The sequence below is a fragment of the Esox lucius genome, chromosome 19, assembly GCF_011004845.1.
Source record: "Esox lucius isolate fEsoLuc1 chromosome 19, fEsoLuc1.pri, whole genome shotgun sequence".
In the NCBI taxonomy this organism is placed as follows: domain Eukaryota; kingdom Metazoa; phylum Chordata; class Actinopteri; order Esociformes; family Esocidae; genus Esox; species Esox lucius.
In genome coordinates, this window is record NC_047587.1 from 20,810,146 (window position 1) to 20,831,868 (window position 21,723).

The window sequence follows — 21,723 nt, forward strand, 5'->3', positions numbered from 1 at the left end:
AGGGTGCTACCAAAATGAATTTGTTAAAGAATAAAATCAGATTTTTAAAACCCTGTGACACCAGTTGTAGCATATTTACTGCATGGGTTTCTGAGAACTATGTCGTCAAGCAATCATCTGTGAAAAAGTTTTCCAGTGGAAACGGTTTTATAAATGTTAACTTGTGTATTAGCCCCACCCATGTATTAACCACTGTGGTTGAAAATGTTTTAAAAATCTGTGCATAAGCTGCTGTTTATAAATTGGAAATTACGGTAGTACTTTTTGGAAATTTCTACATTTGACGGCTCAATTTGGAACCAATTTGGAACCAGCAAGACCAACAACATCACCGAGAACATTTGTGAAATGTTAGAAACTGTCCATCCTAGCATGTTTATTTGGAAGTTTGTTTCATAATGAAAATAGCTGGATAATTATAAGTGTGTTCAAGTAAGTGGATAAACATTAACATCTTAACTGCTGATGTTGTATATAAAGTAAAAAAAAAAAAAAAAGTCACATGTAAAGTAATCAGTGACAGTTAACCATGGCAAAAACTTCAACTTCAGTTCGTTGGTAATGAGTTCATAACAGTAACTCAGCAGATCTTGAGCTGATCCAGGTTCAGCAGTAACCAACTTAGGTAGCCCTTTAGTCTCTTTAGTGCTGCTGGACCCAGAGTCAGACCATACCTCTTGTTAGTGTCTTTCAGAGCCTCCTTCAGATCACCCTCTGCTGACTGTTTCTGGGCAGGGCAACAAACTTTCATCCAGTTCTCCAGCAGGCCCTTCATAGTGGAGGTGTCTTCCACCAGGGGTATGAGGTCCACCTCGTCGAGGAAGAGCATTATGTCCTGGTAGAACTTTATGGTCTCCACTATAGAAGGCAGGCCTTTCACAAGCCTGTCTGCTGGCTCCGCATGAGGAAACTGATCCAAACCCTCAATCACCATGTTAGGAGACGTATCCAGCTGGAGGATGGGAGAGGTGATTATGATTCATGGAAGCTATGCATGCATTATTTCTTGGATTTATTCATTGATAAGCCAAAGAAAGCATACCTCAATACTAAAATAGGTGACTGAAAGATTGACTAGGCCTACCTTTTTGATTCTGAACATCATGATATGCGCCAGGTGTTTGACCTTGGTCCTCACTACGTTTAGTGACAGCGATGCTCCTGCATCCGGTCCCAACAAGGCCAGTAGAGACAAACCCAGGAGTGCCATGGAGTTATCCATACCTCTAAGACGGATGGGCAGGTGGATGTGTTTGGAAATGGGTGGTTACTCTGTAAATATTGAATAGTGTAAGAGATATACATGATTTACATTCAGGTTCCTCTCTTGCAGACCGTTGAGGCACACAAACGCATATGGAATTCAATTATATTCACATACAAAGCAGAGAAACATAAAGGTAAATACAATGCTAATTAAACAAAGTGACTAAGATAGAGATGTAAAATTGAAAGAGGAATATAGATAGAGGTGGAGAGAGTGATGCATATGCCGGTAGAGATGCTGAGAGTGATACAGATAGAGGTGGAGAGAGATTGAGAGAGATAGAGGTGGAGAGAGTGATACATATTCTGGTAGAGATGCTGAGAGTGATATAGATAGAGGTGAAGATGTAGAGTGATAAAAATGGAAAGACAGATACAGTTTGAAATGGCAGGAGTGTGTCTTACCTCTGTATGTGTATGTCACTCCTAGGCTCCCCTCAGGGCTTCTCTTATAGCACGGGGCAATTGACTCATATCCTACTCTCCACCCCCTTGATCCCTTCTCTCCCTCATGTAGGGTAACAGGGCAGGAGACAGGTTCAGAGCACATCATACAAACCCCCCCACACCCCACCCACACACACATACACACACACACTTTGTGTATTTGCTAATTGTGTGGTAATCTGATGTTGTTGCCTTAATGTTCTGTGTCTCATCTCCATAAATGGGAAATGTTGACGTAAGTGGATCCCTGTACATTTCTACTATCTTATGTGTGTTTACGTGATCACAGTGCATGAATGACTATGGCACAATGAGCCTGGTAGCTCCCACTAGTGCATGTCTCATCAACTGATGTGACAGTGACTACTAATGACTACTAACTATCTATTGCAATGCCCAGAACATGTGGACTAGAGGGAACATGAAGGAGCAGAGGATGGAGGGAATAGAGGACGAAGGAGATGGATTGGGGGTAGAGGATGGAAGGGAATAGAGGATGGAGGTAGTAGAGGACGAAAGAGATAGAAAGGTGTAGAGGACGGAGGGGAGGAGGAGACATGCACTAGTGGGAGCTACCAGGCTCATTGTGCCATAGGAGGGGAGGAGGATGTAGGGGATGTAGGGGATGGAGGGAGTAGAGGATATAGGGGATGCAGGGAGTAGAGGATGTAGGGGATGCAGGGAGTAGAGGATGTAGGCAATATAATATAAAGGTACTTTGCGTTACAGAAATAGAGGAGTAAGTTGACATAGTGCAGGAAATTGTCAATTCACCAACCTTTATGGACATGAGAGTGAAAGGAATTTTCTCTATGTGTGGCATTAGAGAACCTCCACCCATAATCACGCCATACAAAGTTGCTAGTGGCATGGAATCCCAATCCGAGCATCCCCCTCCCAGGAATCCCGGTGGTGCTGACCCACTCGACACTGCCCTTTGAGGCATTCCTCTGCATGTTCGTATGGGTCAATCATTTCCTATGACTGAAAAACACTGGATCTTTGATTGGCAGTTCGAAGGTATCCATTCCCAGATCTGGAATTTATTCCTCCAAAGGAGGACAAGAGAAGAGTAGGGTAAAGGAGAATATAAGGTGGAGACGAAGGAAGTGAAAGGAGAGAAGTTGGCGGAGATAGGAGAACAAGAGAAGGGGAAGGAAAGGGGAGGGGGAGGACAGGAGAGGACAAGAGGGATAGGAGGAGAACGTGGAAGTGTAGGGGGATCTCAGAATATATTTTCATTCTAGAATGGACATTGAATACAGATAGAAGATTAGCTATTTATGTTGGCGTATTGAGCCACCGTATTTTATCTCCTTTTTTTGGGAACAATTTTCAAACTAATCACTGAAAATTGGGAGAAATTAAAGGAACAAGCTTATTTATGCAGCTCTAGAAAAAAGTAAGAGACCACTCCTGATTTTTCTTAAATGTATGGCAGCCATTCCATTCCAGTGTCTGTTAAAATCCAACACAGGCACACCAAATTTTACTTAATGAGTTATTGATTAGGTGATTACCTGAACCAAAACTAATTTAACAAGGAAAAGTATAAAAACCACTGTTATGGTCATCACTATCCTCTTGCAATAGGACTAGCAAGATGGCAAAAATAGTGTCAACAACTCATACCTCAAAGGTAATTTGAATTAAAAGATTACAATTCAGCATGACAAAGAGTTGAAAAGAAAAGCTTTGAGTGAGGAAAGAAGGGTTAAATTCTGGCTGCGGTTCATAAGAACAAGGTCAAGCAACAGACATTGGGGACAACAAGCTACAGACTGGCAGAGAGCGAAAACGACTATCTTCTGACCAAGATGACCGTCAACTCATTCAATGTCACTCAACAATCGTAGGATGACATCAAGTGACCTACAATAAGAAGGGCAAACAGCAGCTAGGGGGATGTGCATGGCAAGGATGGTTTGAAACAGGCTCTTAGAGGCAGGGCTGAAGTTGTGCAAAGTTAGAAAAAAGCCCTTCATCAATGAGAAGCAAAGAATAGCCAGGCGGAAGTTTTCAAAAGACCATAAGGATTGGACTGTAGAGGAATGGAGTAAGCTCATCTTCTCAGCTTTGCCTAACACCTGGTCATCTAATGGTTAGACGGAGACCTGGAGAGGCCTACAAACCACAGTGTCTCGCACCCACTGTGAAATTTAGTGGAGGATCGGTGATGATCTGGGGATGCTTCAGCAAGGCTGGAATCGGGCAGATTTGTCTCTGTGAAGGACGCATGAATCAAGCCAAATACAAGGTTATCCTGGAAGAACACCTGCTTCCTTCTGCTCTGACAATGTTCCCCAACTCTGCGAATTGTTTTTTCCAGTCAGACAATGCTGCATGCCACAAAGCCAGGTCAATCAAGGTGTGGATGAAGGACCACCAGATCAAGACCCTGTCATGGCCAGCCCAATCTCCAGACCTGAACCCCATTCTGGAATTTGATCAAGAGGAAGATGGATGGTCACAAGCCATCAAACAAAGCCGAGCTACTTACATTTTTGGGCCAGGAGTGGCCTAAACTCACCCAACAGCAGAAAATGTGTATAGTAATGTGAGCACATGTGAGCAAAATGTGTTATTTGGTGGCAACTGTAGTATGGGTGGGATGTAGCGGGCCTTCCATTCTGTACATAAGCTTGGATGAATGAATTCTACATTGATACTATACGTATATACATAGATACATTTTCAATTTCATGTACAGAACGTAAGCTGGGGTCCCTTACAAATTTCAGTATGGTTCTTAAATTGTGGATAGCAAACCTGTAAGAAAGCAGTGTTTACAATGTGTATTCTGCGCATACAACTTATAAAACCTGAAACGCTCTCTCTCACTCACACACCCACATTTAGTTGACTTCCTGCAGCTTATAGAAATGCTATATTACTGGAAAGAACTCAAATGTTATGAGATAAAACTTCTAGACCATTTTACTGGGAAAAGCTGTCTCAGACTTGACTAAAGGCCATTCCCTAAAGCAGGATATGACAGTATGAATAAAATATATTCCTGGAATTCTGATTCAGTTTTGCTTTGTGGAATGTTGGTTGGCGATGCAGTTGTTCCATAGAAGTGAAGTTCACATTCCTTAGTATCTGATATGACCACCAAAACACTGAGCTGACTCTCTTAACAGGAGTGTGTGAAAACATGAAAATACCAAAACATAATTCATGATTCCTGTTGCATTATGCTTCAATTTCCAACTCTACCAGTGTGAAATTTAACTGAAGAAAATAATTAAAATATAGAATGAATGTTACAGTCTTTTATTTTGTGTTTTTTGCAGACTCATAAGCGGAGCCGGCCAAGAAGAATGAATGTCTTTTACTGAGTGAGTGACTCACTGACTGAATGACTGACTGACCCTTCATAAATAGCATAGTGGTTAAACACGCGGACCTGCAACTAATAGGTCCCTCATTCGAATCTTGACACAATCAAAGCAAATTATGCATTAGGATTTGTTTTGGGCAGGTAAAATCTTCGCTGGCTACAAACTTCAATAGCTACATTATAGTAAGCCAAAAATAAAACTGTTTATATTGGGGTAATGTAGGCTAGATAAGAACACCTTGGGCAGAAAAAAGAAGGGGTTTCCAAGATTCTCTCGTCTTTTCACTGTACAAAAAAGTCTGTTATCGTCACCTGTATTGATAATTATTGTATCAATGTTATTCACGAATGAAAGCAAAAACAAAAAAATTTATGCCATGAAATAGCTTAGACTCTGTTAAGTTCATATTCAGTATCGCTAGTAATGGAGTCTAGCGAAAATATTCAAACTTTGCGTGATCTAATGTCCAGACACTATACCGACACTTGAAAAGTGTGCAGTTCTGTGGCTAAAGACATAGCTACTCATGTGAGCGACCCCGGTTCAAATCTTACCTCAATGTCATCTCACTCAGTCTCTTCTCACTGTAATGTTGGTTACAAGCTGATATATACATTGAAGAGTGTATCTACCTAGCAAAGGCAACCTACTGAGAGATCATCTAAACAGAGAGGTTTCTGTTGTTCTCATTATCTAGGCACATTCACCTAAAATGAAACGTACATTCTCATTGTAATTGTTAACGCTAAGATTCCACACTTTCAGTTGCGGGCTGGCTGAACTAGGCTTGCCTGGTTCCTTTTCTGGTTTTCACTACAGAGTACAGCGCAGTTTTATACACAAGCTGCTGACTGAATGGGGAAAGGACAGTGATCTCATCAAATTAATCAAATAGAATTGTATACCTCACCTTACAAATTCAGTAAGCCTGGTACATATACTCATACACATTACGTTGGCAGAACCTTTAATGGCAACCTTCAAGTCAAACTTCATCGTGGGATTTTTTGTTATTATTCAGTACTGTATTTTTTCATCCTAACTTAGATTAAACTTCATTGTCATTGAACAGTACAAGTAGGCCTACACTGTACAATGAAATGCAGTTAGCATCTAACCAGAAGTGCAAATAGAGGAGGGCAGAATGATGGCAGGAAGCTGGGCACCAGTGATGTGCTGAGCAGTTTTCATCACCCATTGCATGGCCTTCCGGTCGGAAAGGAGAAGCTGCTAAACTACACTGTGGCGCAGTTTGTCAGAATGCTCTTGATTGTGCTGCAGTAGAAGTTCACAAGGATCTTGATAGACAGAGGGGCTTTCTTCAGCCTCCTCAAAATGTAAAGGTGCTGCTGCGCCTTTTCAACTAGGGCTGAGGTGTTGAGGGTCTAGGAGAAGTCCTCGGAGATGTGGACACTGAGGAATTTGAAGCTGGACACACGCTCCACCTCAATACCATCGATGAGGACTGGGATGAGGCTGCAGCCTTAAGACTTCCTGTAATCCACAATGAACTCCTTGGTTTTCTTTGTGTTGAGGGCCAGGTTGTTGTCAAATTCTCTGGAAAACTAAGTGTTACAAAAGTAAGGACACTTATATATCTCTCAGGAGTTGGAAGCAAGGGTTTCTGTAAGAGGACCATGGAATATCTGGTTAGGTTATTAGACATGTGTGTCTGAGAATGTTTGTGGTTTTTCCAACATTTAGAATCATTCCATCTTAAACAGATGTTCTACTGCCATCTACTGGACTAGGTCAGCATTTTAAAAAAAACTCAGCAAGGGTAATAAACAGCTACAGTATTAGTCAGGTCTGTGCCAATTGGGGACGATTTGTGGTCTGGAGCAGAGTAAAAGTCAATTTGTTCAGGATACGGCCCCACCTCTGGGGAAAAATGTCCCTGACCTTTTGGGTAGTTTTGTTTATTTGGCAGATTTGTGTTCTTTTTTGATCTTCTAGGGTAGTTTTGTGATCTTTTGGTTAGTTTAGTGTAATTTTGTAATTTTGCATGCTTTTGTGCATCTCTTCTTTTTGGCAGTCTTGTGTTCCTTTGGGTAGTTTTGTGTTCTTTTCATGTGTATTCATTTTATTATCATATATTTTAGATGTTTTTTTAAATGGTGCTTATTATGGTGAGTGTTTTTATTAGAATATATAAAAAGATAACTTTAGCATAAGTACATCTGCATTTGTTGAAATGCAGATGGAGATATAAATATATATATATATATATGTATATATACAGCTCTAGAAAGATTTGAGAGACCACTGGAACATTTTCTTTCCTTTCCAAAAAAGTCAAAAAGGAAAGTTTTGAGTGAGGAACAGAAGGGTTAAAATTAAGAGACCACTGCAAATTGAACACTTCTGTTCCTCACTCAAAACTTTCATTTTCAACTTTTTGGGAAAAGAAAGAAAAAGGTACAGTGGTCTCTTAATGTTTTCCGGAGCTGTATATATACAGTATCTCTCAAAAGTGAGTACACCCCTCACATTTTTGTAAATATTTGATTATATCTTTTCATGTGACAACACTGAAGAAATGACACTTTGCTACAATGTAAAGTAGTGAGTGTACAGCTTGTATAACAGTGTAAATTTGCTCAATAGGGTTTAGATCTGGAAACAAGCTCGGCCAGTCCATCACCTTTACCCTCAGCTTCTTTAGCAAGGCAGTGGTCATCTTGGAAATGTGTTTGGGGTCGTTATCATGTTGGAATACTGCCCTGTGGCCCAGTCTCCGAAGGGAGGGGTCATGCTCTGCTTCAGTATGTCACAGTACATGTTGGCATTCATGGTTTCCTCAATGAACTGTAGCTCCTCAGTGCCGGCAGCACTCATGCAGCCCCAGACCATGACACTCCCACCACCATGCTTGACTGTAGGCAAGACACACTTGTCTTTGTACTCCTCACCTGGTTGCCGCCACACAGTCTTGACACCATCTGAACCAAATAAGTTTATCTTGGTCTCATCAGACCACAGGACATGGTTCCAGTAATCCATGTCTGCTTGTCTTCAGCAAACTGTTTGTGGGCTTTCTTGTGCATTATCTTTAGATGAAGCTTCCTTCTGGGACGACAGCCATGCAGACCAATTTGATGCAGTGTGCTGCGTATGGTCTGAGCACTGACAGGCTGACCCCCCACCCCTTTCAACCTCTGCAGCAATGCTGGCAGCACTCATACGTCAACCTCTGGATATGACGCTGAGCATGTGCACTCTACTTCATTGGTCGACCATGGTGAGGCCTGTTCTGAGTGGAACCTGTCCTGTTAAACTGCTGTATGGTCTTGGCCACCATGCTGCAGCTCAGTTTCAGGGTCTTGGCAATCTTCTTATGGCCTATGCCATCTTTATAGAGCATATCTTTTCTGATCCTCAGAGATTTCTTTGCCATGAGGTGCCATGTTGAACTTCCAGTGACCAGTATGAGAGAGTGTGAGCGCGTTGACACCAAATTTAACACACCTGCTCCCCATTCACACCTGAGACCTTGTAACACTAACAAGTCACATGACACCGTGGAGGGAAAATTGCTATTTGGGCCCAATTTGGACATTATCACTTAGGGGTGTACTCATTTCTTCAGTGTTGTCACATGAAAAGATACACTCAAATATTTACATAAATGTGATGGGTGTACTCACTTTTGTGAGTTACTGTATATATAGAGTGGGGAGAAAAAGTATTTGATACACTACTGATTTTGCAGGTTTTCCGACTTACAAAGGATGTAGAGGTCTGTACACTTCAACTGTGAGAGACGGAATCTAAAACAAAAATCCAGAAAATCACATTGTATGATTTTTAAATAATTAATTTGCATTTTATTGCATGACATAAGTATTTGATCACCTACCAACCAGTAAGAATTACGGCTCTCACAGACCTGTTAGTTTTTCTTTAAGAAGCCCTCCTATTCTCCACTCATTACCTGTATTAACTGCATCTGTTTGAACTCGTTACCTGAATAAAAGACACCTGTCCACACACTCAATCAAATAGACTCCAACCTCACCACAATGGCCAAGACCAGAGAGCTGTGTAAGGACATCAGGGATAAAATTGTAGACCACGCAAGGCTGGGATGGGCTACAGGATAATAGGCAAGCAGCTTGGTGAGAAGGCAACAACTGTTGGCGCAATTATTAGAAAATGGAGGAAGTTCAAGATGACGGTCAATCTCCCTCGGTCTGAGGCTCCATGCAAGATCTCACCTCGTGGGTCATCAATGATCATGAGGAAGGTGAGGGATCAGCCCAGAACTACACGGCAGGACCTGGTCAATGACCTGAAGAGAGCTGGGACCACAGTCTCAAAGAAAACCATTAGTAACACACTACGCCGTCATGTATCGCAAGATCTACTTCCCTCAGTAAGAGCATTGAAGATGGGTCGTGGCTGGGTCTTCCAGCATGACAAAGACCCAAAACACACAGCCAGGGCAACTAAGGAGTGGCTCCGTAAGAAGCATCTCAAGGTCCTGGAGTGGCCTAGCCAGTCTCCAGACCTGAACCCAATAGGAGCTGAAAGTCTGTATTGCCCAGCGACAGCCCCGAAACCTGAAGGATCTGGAGAAGGTCTGTATGGAGGAGTGGGCCAAAATCCCTGCTGCAGTGTGTGCAAACCTGGTCAAGAACTACAGGAAACGTATGATCTCTGTAATTGCAAACAAAGGTTTCTGTACCAAATATTAAGTTCTGCTTTTCTGATGTATCAAATACTTATGTCATGCAATAAAATGCAAATTAATTACCTAAAAATCATACAATGTGATTTTTTGGATTTTTGTTTTAGTTTCCGTCACTCACAGTTGAAGAGTACCTATGATAAAAATGATAGACTTCTACATGCTTTGTAAGTGGGAAAACAAATACTTGTTCTCCCCACTGTATAACATTGCATGTGTGGCTCCTGGCTGCGACACCATGTAGGGCCTTATCAGGTGTGATTGTAGTTGTTTTGATGGACATGCTTGACACATGCATGTTCCCCATAGTTACACCTCATTCCCTCCCTCAGGGAAAGAAGGTTATCTATTAATATCCAAGGATAAAATACGTATCTCGGGAGGAAGGCTATGGGGTGAAAGTTACATCTGGCGAAGGTCAGTCCTCATAACGCTATATTTTATATTAAACATGATTCAGACACACCATCTAAACATTTCTCAAAGAGCCGGTCAAAACCTGCAGGTAACTCACTCTGGACTGGAAGCCTGCTCCTGCTCATAACCTGAGAGTCATCCTAAGTGGTGTGAAAGTCTAAACAAAATGGAATTTAAGGGCATTGAGGTTATAAATATGTCATGTTTGGGCTTCCTTTGTTTGGCTATTCCAAACTTTTTTGTTGTATAATCACCTCTGTGAAGCAGAGATCTGTGTGTCACTATGTTTTTTTCCTGTACCTGTTGCATGTAGGAAGTGGTGAGAATACCCCCTCTGTTTCTTTTTCTTCTCTCTCTTTGGACATGGCCAGCTTCCTCTCTCTCTGTTCATGCTTAGATTTTGTGTCCTTTCTTTGTCCTTTCTAGTAATTGAAGGATTATGCCATGCTTAACATTGTAATTTTGACAATGTGAAGTAAAACCATTTGCATCATTTTGCTCTTACTTTTTCTTGCCAAGATTCATGTTGTTTTCTTGCACCACTCCCATTTTAAAATAATACAGTTAGATACCGTTTGACAGTTTCTTAGGCGTTACATATTTATATTGACATTATATTCTACAGTACGGGCTCTGGATCAAACAACAGAAATATTCTAGAATGGTTGGTAAAATGGTTGGCAAGGGGGCAAGACCGATTAAAGAGGTTGCAAGACCAAATGGTCTATAATCACAGGATTCAAATCATATCGTTTCCTACTTTAAGAAGATACTATATACAGTATTTACGGCTGTCAGAAGGTACAATATAGAGTGTTTACTCTCCAAATATACAAAGATGCAGTGTTTATTACACTCCGGGGATGCAATATACAATATTTGCTTCGCTCAGAAGAAGAGGAAATGGTTGTGGAGACATAGATGTTTTCTACTGCAGGGTTTTTGAAACAACTCCACTAAGACCACTAGCTGTTTCAAAAAATGTCAACTCTTTCACAACTATCATACGTGATTTTACTTCCCTTAAATGTATTTCAGATCAACTAGTTCAAGTCTTATACAAAATGATCTGTCTGAGGTTCCCATTCATGGTAAATGCTGCATATATCATGTAAGTCATAAAATACAGTTAAAGAATACATTACAGACCAAGCCTGATCACATTTAATCCTGGCTTGCTCTGAATGCTCAGTACATTTAACTGAGGCACTAATAACCACATAGCAAGTCATAGCAAGTACAATATGTTTCAATGACCATTACAAAGAACTTGGTTGTACTTTAAACACTGACTTATATGTGCTGGGTCAGGGAGCTTTGAACATGATTACTGACAGTTCTAAAATAAAACATTTTAACATGACTTACATTTTCTGCAACTGACATATAGCTTAAAGAATATGAGGTGCAGATTCAATTTAGCAGAATAAACAAAAACCAAATAACATGTCATTTGTTTTATGAACATCTATTTTCAATGTTCAGCAGTCATCTTTTGTTTCTTTTTTAATGTCCAGATATTTTCCCCTATTTCTTACAATTAAAATGAAATTGACTTCAACTACAACTTCAAAGGTCTCAAATATATACTTTTTACTGGGACACACAAGAACACATACACATATAATATTTTTTTTGTCATCATAGTGGGGAGAATAAATATTATTCTCTGCCCCGACCCTAACCTAACCCCTAAGCAGGAAATAAATGCATATAACCCAATTGTCAAAAAAACTTATGCGACCGAATTGTCAGGTATTACTACCTTTGTGGGGAGGTCTGGTCCCCACATGTAAAACAAAACCAGGATGACACACACAACCTGTGTCATTGCATTCCATAACATTGCAAAGATGTGATGCTGAGGTCAACTGCAGATGCTTTTTGGGGTAAGGGCTTCCTGGGTTGAGGTGTGTTAACAGCAAGCCCAGACCGCAAAAAGACCTAAAGAAGACAAAAGACGCCAACATCCTAGTCACGATCATTCTAATATGGATTGACTGCCCCCACAGCCCCTGTAAAAAAGAAAGACACTCATGTAAAGACCTTAAAATTACACATATTAAATATTCATTAATGTACACACAGTGATTCATAAATTAATGGAATTTAATGTTCGATAGTGTGATTACTAGCAGGCATCCATTGTATAGAAAAGAAGGTTCCTAGGGAGTTACAGGCTGTACAGGCTTTAGTTATTGGCCTGGTCCTAGAGAGTTACAGGGTGTACAGGCTTTAGTTATTGGCCTGGTCCTAGAGAGTTACAGGGTGTACAGGCTTTAGTTATTGGCCTGGTCCTAGAGAGTTACAGGGTGTACAGGCTTTAGTTATTGGCCTGGTCCTAGAGAGTTAAGTGCATGCAGGCTTTAGTTACAGTTTTGGTCCTAGAGGTTATGAAGGCAGCAACGAAACACACAGCACTATACACATATAAATATGTTTAGAAACATGTTATAATGATGATGCATGCTTTTTTTTTAAATAACTGCAGCTTTTTTAGTCAAGACCCCCTGGAACCCTAAGTAAAATTATACATACAGTACTGATGTTATATCTGTCTATAACTCTACATACTAAGGTTAAGCCTGACTATAACTCTGCATGCTGTGGTTAAACTTAACTGTAACTAAATACTGTGATAGCGATGGCGGAAGCTAAAACCCATAGAACTATTTCTAGTTAATAAATACATTGAAATAATACTTGATTAAATCGTTTTTATGTATTTAAATATATTTTAAAAAATCTGTGCTTGTAATTCACAGCAAAGTGAGCTAGTAAATAACGCTACTTTGGGAAAAACTCCTTTGACCATACTGGAGAAATTACGAGGATAGTGTGGGAGCAGTCCATGGTGCTGAAACCAAAGCAGCGCGCCAGTCCTGCTGGTGAACGCCCAACATCTATCTATCCGCATCTGCCACAGTCTCTCTCTTTCGCCCTCTCTTTAGCTCCTTCTCTCTCTCTCGCTCTCTTTCTCTCTCTCTCTCTCTCTCTCACACACACACACACACACACACACACACTCACAAACACACACACACCACTACAATGAGAGAAAAACGTGTCACACTAGTATATTGCATGTGTTTGTGTCATGCTTCTGCTTGTATAACTGAAGAGAAAGGTGCAGGATTTGATTCCTTTCGCTCCAGGTCTCCATCGTGGTAAGAGGTTGCGCTGTGAGTCAATGTCCTGTAGTGGTAGGCAAGCCCATGTTTTAACCACCCAGAAACCCGTTCATATGTATATATATCTATATGATATATGTCATATATATTTATATGAAATATTTATATGTAAATCACTTTGGTTTACACTAATCCAACTCAAAGAAATAACTCATAATTTGATATTTATATAAGAAACACAAAAACGAGATCTCTTGCGCTATTCTAAAACCTCCTTATTAGATATTGTCGAAATAAAGCTAGATCCACAGGCGGTTGGCTTTCAAGTCAAAGTTTTTAACAAAACACACACGTTCAACATTTGTTACACGATTCAGCGTTGCATTTTGCTCTATGCGCGCGGCGGCTGCATTTGAGGCAAACGTTGCGCGCACGCACGGGGCTAGACCCAAACAGATAGCATCATTGCTATACTTACAGCTATATCAGCTGTGCCAATGCGATGCAATATATAATACGACTAATGAAAACAAATGTTAATTCATTGTTGTCTACATAGTTTGATAAAGAAGGAGGAAAAAACATTGCAGAAATGTATTTTCTTCATTAATAAATTGTAGACGGATTAAACGCCAGATGAGAGGGGATGAGAGGTGGAGAGGAGAGGTGGAGAGATTGAAGGAGAGGTGGAGAATGGAGTGTTACCTTTCTCCGGGTGTAGATGCATGCTCTCCGTATGGATACGGATGAATCCCCTGAGAGGAAAATCAAGAAGCTCGTAACTCTGTCCATCATCAGGATCACCACCGAGGGCAGGAATCTCGTTGCGCCTCGCAGTGAAAAAAGACTGAAGAATGCACAACGTTCCTTAATAAAGAAAAACGGAGAAACCTATTTTGAAGCTGATAATGTTATTCCAGAATGTTGTTAGAGGTAGGTTATATCGATCCCACAGATGGTAAAGACATGGAGAAATCGCCTCCTATGGACACATCCCTCACTATACGTTTTGTGACATGATGCCACCTCTGCCAATATTTTCCTTTTGCATGAATGAATGAGCAGGTCTATTTTTCGTTGCAGTTTTGAAAGATCTAATACGTTCTAATACGTTCCATCTATGTACCATTTTCCAATAGTTTCTGTAGCTAAAACAATACTGCAAAATAAACCCCAAATGGAACCCACCACCACCACCACCACCACTCAATTCCTCTAGTCAGTCGGCGATTGACCCGCATTGACGTCATTGCGTCATTAGGTCTCCCCTGGAAACACGGGGCTCCTATAAATAGAACACATTAAAATAATTCGGCCGCGCGCGGGATTGGCTTGGCTTGGCGAGGAATGACTATTTGTATCAAACCCATAACCCCCTCCTCTGATTCCTGAGCAATATTACCGCCTCTCAAGGACGAACTGATCACGACTCAGCTATTTTTAGAAACGGGGAGATAGAGGGGGCGACTCGGTGAGAAGAGTGAAAAAGAAAAGGACAGTGAGAAATCTAGAGAAAGACCAAGAGACCTTCGTTTGTCTTACTCACTTCCCCACTCTTTATCTATCCTCTGGCGGTATTAACAGTAACAACGCCACGGGGATATAAATAGCTTTGATCGGTCACTCAGCCTATCAGTCGGGGAGAGAAGACCCTGTAGCGGAGACAGAGTAGCCCTATCCCGTCTACTGAGCATTAGGCTACAGCACAAAGACTAAGCGGGAGGGCTAGGATGACCAACCCTCTTCACTGTTAAAACGAAATGCTTTAAAACCCCAAAATAAGTGACAACTGAGCTGCTCCTAATTGATATTAGACACATGTTTTACTTGTTGTGTTTTTTTAATACCACCAGGGATTGGGAAACCCAGAAAAGCTTGATAACACTGTTCTGGTGTTTGAAGCACTGTTTATTGCAGAATAAAACGTCAGTCTGGGACTTTTACAAAAAACAAACCAGTAGGCTACTTGTAAACCTAACATTTTGAGGTAGATGTGTAAAATTTTGTTTATGTGTATATTTCCTTAAGAAGTTGTTTTGATGACATGGGGAAAAATATTGGTACAGTAGCCTACAGTAGCACAAATAAAAATGTTATACCCAGTGGCCAAAAATCATGTAATGAATCTTCTAATGCCTTTTCCTGTAGTGTCAGTCTGTATGGCTAAAGTTTGTAAACACTATAATTGTGTTTTAATTCCTGTTTAGTACAGAATTAGATTAGAATTAATACTTCTTCTGGTGTATTTTTGTGTTTATCATTGATTTGTGGATATGATAGTTTGCAAGACATTGTTGAGTAAAGATGTCAATCCACCAGCAGTAACTACACAAATATTCTGTATTGAAAGCTACCTCAGGTTCATTAGTAACCCAATTTGTACAAAAACAAGTCTGTCTGCTATATCAGGTTCTTGAGTAACCCAATGTGTTCCAACAAACCAGTGTTCTACATCAGGTTCATTAGTAACCCAATGTGTGTTAAAACAAACTAGTCTCCCACATCAAGTTTGTTAGTATATCAATGTGCGTTTAAAAAAAACACTGTTAAATCAGGTTAATTCATTTCAGGTATAGCAGATAACATAATATCATAAGCTAGGGGTCTGCAACGTTTTTAATGTGGAATGGCAATTTACTATTTATTTTACCACATCTACCGATCTGCTTGGCAGTTAGCTTTCATATGTCTTGTTTTATGATGATGCTGTACACCTGTACACCTGATTTCTGACAGACAACAATTCCACAACATAGAAGCCAAACATCCTGGGGATTTGTAAAACAAATCTATATTATAAGTAGCAATATTGTAGCTGGTATTGTAGTATACAGTATTCAAATAAAAACCTGTTTTTCTTATGTCATATCGTATTAAAGGTTTGATTGAAGTTTTTATTTCATCAACGTAAACAGTTCACTGTTTAACAACAGACATGAGCCAGTTGGAAGCTGAGGATGATTAAGTAGACAGGCTGATTGGAAATTTGTTCATGACACTGGGGTTAACATCCCTCCGCTTACATAATGTGCCATAGGTTCTTTAGTGACTCCAGATGGTCAGGACACCCATTTAGTGTCCCACCTGAAAGACGTTGCAATGTTCCTTTCACGGCTCTGTTCGTCCAACACAATTTTCACCAGCATCTGGTTTACTCTCCAGGGACGGACCGCCACCAACCTTGCTTTGCTTCAGAGTCAAGCTATCATTGTGAAGTAGGGGTTGTATTTTTTTTGTTTTTATTTTCAACCTCCTCCCACAAAGTTTTTTGGTTGTGCAGTAAATAACTTAAGCATCTCACGTACAAAATGTCACGGTCGTGGGATGAAAAGGACACAGGCGCAGAGTAGAGGTAGGTAAGGTAATCCATGTTTAATGCAAAATAAAGAAAGAAGGACTCCAACAAAACAAAAGGCAGCAACCAGTGACGTGGGTATTCCTTACACAGGATAAACAAAACCAAAATGAACCACGCCTTGGGGCCTACAAACTAAACTTAAACAGGGTCCCCAATTGGAGGCAATAACCAACACCTGCCTCCAATTGGGGAAACCAAAAAAAGGAGTAGAGGTGGCTAAAGGCCACCTCCTGTCCTGTCCTGGCTATGCCCCGAGCCCAGCGCAGAGATGGCTAGGGGCACAGCCAGGACGTGACACAAAAGTATTCAGCCCCTTACCATGACACTTCAAATTGTGGTCAGATGAATCCTGTGTCCTTTGAGATATCTCAGGAACCTGATTGGTGTCCACATGTTGCGAATTCAACTGATTACATTTTTATGAAAGGCACACACTCGTCTATATAAGGTCCCACATTTGACAGCGCATGTCAGAGTACAAACCAAGCCACAAAGTCCAAGGATTTCTCTATTGATGAACTTCTGTGGAGGCACAGTTTTTGGGAAGGTTTAAAAATAAATGCTGAAGCATTAATTGTTCCCAGAAGCAAAAAGGGCTCCATCATTATGAAATGGAAGAAGTTTGATTCAACACAACTCTTCCTAGAGCCGGCACACAAAGTGGAGTGTCTAGATGGAATCTACTCCTGAGTATAAGGCATATGACACGTTAACCAAATGATACTTTAACTATTCTGAGAGTGTTAGGAAAATAATGATCAGATCTGATGTGAACAAAATCAAACTACTGGGATTGAGTGCCAAGTGCTACTTCTTGCGATAACAAGGTACTGCTCATCACCTGGCTAATTCCATCCCTACAGTGAAGCATGGTGGAGGAAGCCTCATGCTATGGAAGGGACTTGGAGAATGGTCAGTATTAAAAAGGATGAACAGAACAAAATGTCCTTGAAGAAGACCTTAGCCTGAGTGCCAAGGAATTCAGACTGGGGCTTCAGGATAAGTAGCTTCTGGAAACGTCTGTGAATGTCCTTGAGTGGTCCAGTCAATGAAATCTGACAGAGTTTGCGAGGAAGAATGGGAGAAACTGACCAAAACAAAGTATGGCGTGCTGGGTCCTTAAGTGCCTTAGCTCCAGCAGACAAGCTTGTGCTGCACATAGAGATTTAGCAACTCTGATAGGGTGGCCATAAAAAGGAGGATTAGAAGACAGAGGGACTAGAGACTGTGTACTGTGTGTTTTTCTCTGTGTGTTTGTCATTACAGAAGGAGCAGAGAATACACCAGCCTAATGCAGCCATGAACACCCGAAGGCAAAACAGTAGCTGGCAGCATGTTCATTTGACTGTTATTCGTGAGTTGATCCATGCCTTCGTCATCTGACTCTTGTCTTGTTGTGCTTCTACACTGGTCAAGGATGCAGGCAAGGGTAGTGGAGCACCGAGTACCAAGCCAGTGAGATTGTGGATGGTGCAGATTCACATTTGGCGTCTTGTAGGCATTCTCCCACCATGCCGGGCTGTTAAAAAGAAAGACCATTTTGTTAATTCCATTGAATAAGCGCTTTGCTTTGTGTGTGTTACAGTGTCGGTAGCACGACATGAAAGACGCAATACGATAAATAATCCAGACTGCTGCCCAGCAACAATAGTACACATTCCAGCTGGCTGTCTCCTGCAGCCAATGAAACAGTGGCCCCTGCTTCCCCCTCTTCCCACGGTTTGAAATGGATCCCTGACAAAACTCTCTCCCCACGATGACGTCGTCGAGGCCTATCTCCACCCGTTTGAATTGGTGGCATTGAGGGTGGGAATAATGGCCGTGGATGCCGGGGTCGTTCCTCACCAGGGGAGGCCCATTATCAGCAACCATCAGTCCTGTGTTCCAATGGCACGTTGTGTTTGTTTATCCAAGTTAATCATTTAAAAAGGCTAATTGATCATTAGAAAACCCTTTTTGTGCACTGGGAGGCCCCAGTGCACAACTGAGCAAGGGGACAGATACATTAGAATGTTTAGTTTGAGAAACAGACGCCAGTCACAGGTCCTCAACTGGCAGCGTCATTAAATAATACCTGCTAAATACCAGTCTCAACATCAACAGTGAAGAGGCGACTCTGGGATGCTGGCCTTCTAGGCAGGGTTACAAAGATAAAGCCATATCTCAGACAGGCTAATAAATAGAAATGATTAAAATGGGCAAAAGAACACAGACACTGGAAAGAGGAAGATTGGAAAAACATGTTATGGATTGACGATTCTAAGTTTAAGGGCGGATCACAAAGAAGAACATTTGTGAGATGATGCAAACAGATGCTGGAGGAGTGCTTTGGTTTGTCCAGGGTTAAAGGGATCTTGAAAAGGGAAGGCTATCACTCCCTTTTGCAATACCCTGTGGACAGCACTTGATTAAAGCAAATGTCCTCCTACAACAGGACAATGACCCAAAGCACAGCTCCAAACTATGCAATAATTCTTTAGGGAAGAAGCAGTCTGCTGATATTCTGTTTATAATGGAGTGGCCAGCACAGTCAATGGATCTCAACCCTATTGAGCAGCTTGACTGTATGGTGCGTAGGAAGTGCCCATCAAGCCATTCCAACTTGTGGGAGGTGCTTCAGGATGCATGAGGTAAAACCTCTTCAGATTACCGCAAATGAACAACTAGAATGCCAAAGGTCTACAAGGCTGTAATTGCTGCAAATAAAGGATTCTTTGACAAAAGCAAAGTTTGAAGGACACAATTATTATTTCATTTGAAAATCATTATGTGTAACCTTGTCAATGACTATGGTTCCTATTTATTTTGCAAAATTTCCTTTAACAGAGATACCTTTCAAGCAAATTGTCCCAAAATTGCTGCCCTGAAATAGGAGACTATGCATAACAATTTATTTTAACCTCAAACTAATTGTTTAAATATTGAGCCAAAAGATTGTGAATGCTTTAATGTTCCAAATCAGTATATACACAAACATTTGCAAATATATACAGTATCTCACAAAAGTGAGTACACCCCTCACATTTCTGCAAATATATGATTATATCTTTTCATGTGAACACTGAAGAAATTACACTTTGCAACAATGTAAAGTAGTGAGTGTACCGCTTGTATAACAGTGTAAATTTGCTGTCCCCTCAAAATAATTCAACACACAGCCATTCATGTCTAAACCGCTGGCAACAAAAGTGAGTACACCCCTAATTGGGCTCAAAGTGTCAATATTTTGTGTGGCCACCATTATTTTCCAGCACTGCCTTAACCCTCTTGGGCATGGAGTTCACCAGAGCTTCACAGGTTGCCACTTGGGTCCTCTTCCACTCCTCCAAGATGACATCACGGAGCTGGTGGATGTTAGAGACCTTTCGCTCCTCCACCTTCCGTTTGAGGATGCCCCACAGATGCTCAATAGGGTTTAGGTCTGGAGACATGCTTGGCCAGTCCATCACCTATACCCTCAGCTTCTTTAGCAAGGAAGTAGTCGTCTTGGAGGTGTGTTTGGGGTCGTTATCATGTTGGAATACTCCCCTGTGGCCCAGTCTCCGAAAGGAGGAGATCATGCTCTCCTTCAATATGTCACAGTACATGTTGGCATTCATGGTTCCCTCAATGAACTGTAGCTCCCCAGTGCCAGCAGCACTCATGCAGCCCCAGACCATGACACTCCCACCACCATGCTTGACTGTAGGCAAGACACACTTGTCTTTGTTCTGCTCACCTGGTTGCTGCCACACAGTCTTGACATTATCTGAACCAAATAAGTTTATCTTGGTCTCATCAGACCACAGGACATGGTTCCAGTAATCCATGCCCTTAGTCTGCTTCTCTTCAGGAAACTGTTTGCGGGCTTTCTTGTGCATCATCTTTAGGAGAGGCTTCCTTCTGGGACGACAGCCATGCAGACCAATTTGATGCAGTGTGCGGCGTATGGTCTGCCCACTGACAGGCTGACCCCCCACCCCTTCAACCTATGCAGCAAGGCTGGCAGCACTCATACGTCTATTTCCCAAAGACAACCTCTGGATATGACGCTGAGCATGTGCACTCAACTTCTTTGGTCGACCATGGCAAGGCCTGTTCTGAGTGGAACCTGTCCTGTTAAACCGCTGTATGGTCTTGGCCACTGTGCTGCAGCTCAGTTTCAGGGTCTTGGCAATCTTCATATAGCCTATGCCATCTTTATGTAGAGCAACAATTATTTTTTTCAGATCCTCAGAGTGTTCTTTGCCATGAGGTGCCATGTTGAACTTCCAGTGACCACTATTCACACCTGATACCTTGTAACACTAATGAGTCACATGACACCGGGGAGGGAAAATGGCAAATTGGGCCCAATTTGGACATTTTCACTTAGGGGTGTACTCTTAGAGGTGTCGTCATGGAGGAGTGGAAGAGGACTCCAGTGGCAACCTGTGAAGCTCTGGTGAACTCCATGCCCAAGAGGGTTAAGGCAGTGCTGGAAAATAATGGTGGCCACACAAAATATTGACACTTTGAGCCCAATTAGGGGTGTACTCACTTTTGTTACCAGCGGTTTAGACATGAATGGCTGTGTGTTATTGTGAGTTATTTTGAGGGGACAGAAAATGTTCATTGTTATACAAGCTGTACACACATTACTTTGCATTGTAGCAAAGTGTCATTTCTTCAGTGTTTTCACATGAACAGATATAATCAAATATTTACAAAAATGTGAGGGGTGTACTCACTTTTGTGAGATACTGTACATACACCTAAATGACATTTTTAATAAAAGTAACATTTACAAAAATAGTGGTGGGAGTGTGGCACGCACATATACTCAATTGAAAGTATAAACACAACAAGCAACAACTTCAGAGATTTTACTATGTCACAGTTTATGTAAGGAAATCAGTCAATTGAAATGAATGAATTGAACTCTAATCAATTTCACATGACAGCGAATGCAGATAACCAGAATATTACTGAATAATTACCAAAACCTGCTTCCTTGTATCAGTGAGATAGTCACTTGAAGAATGGACATTTGGTATATTATGCTGTCCAATAGAGATAATATCTGTAGAGCTCTTTGTGCACTAGGAAGAG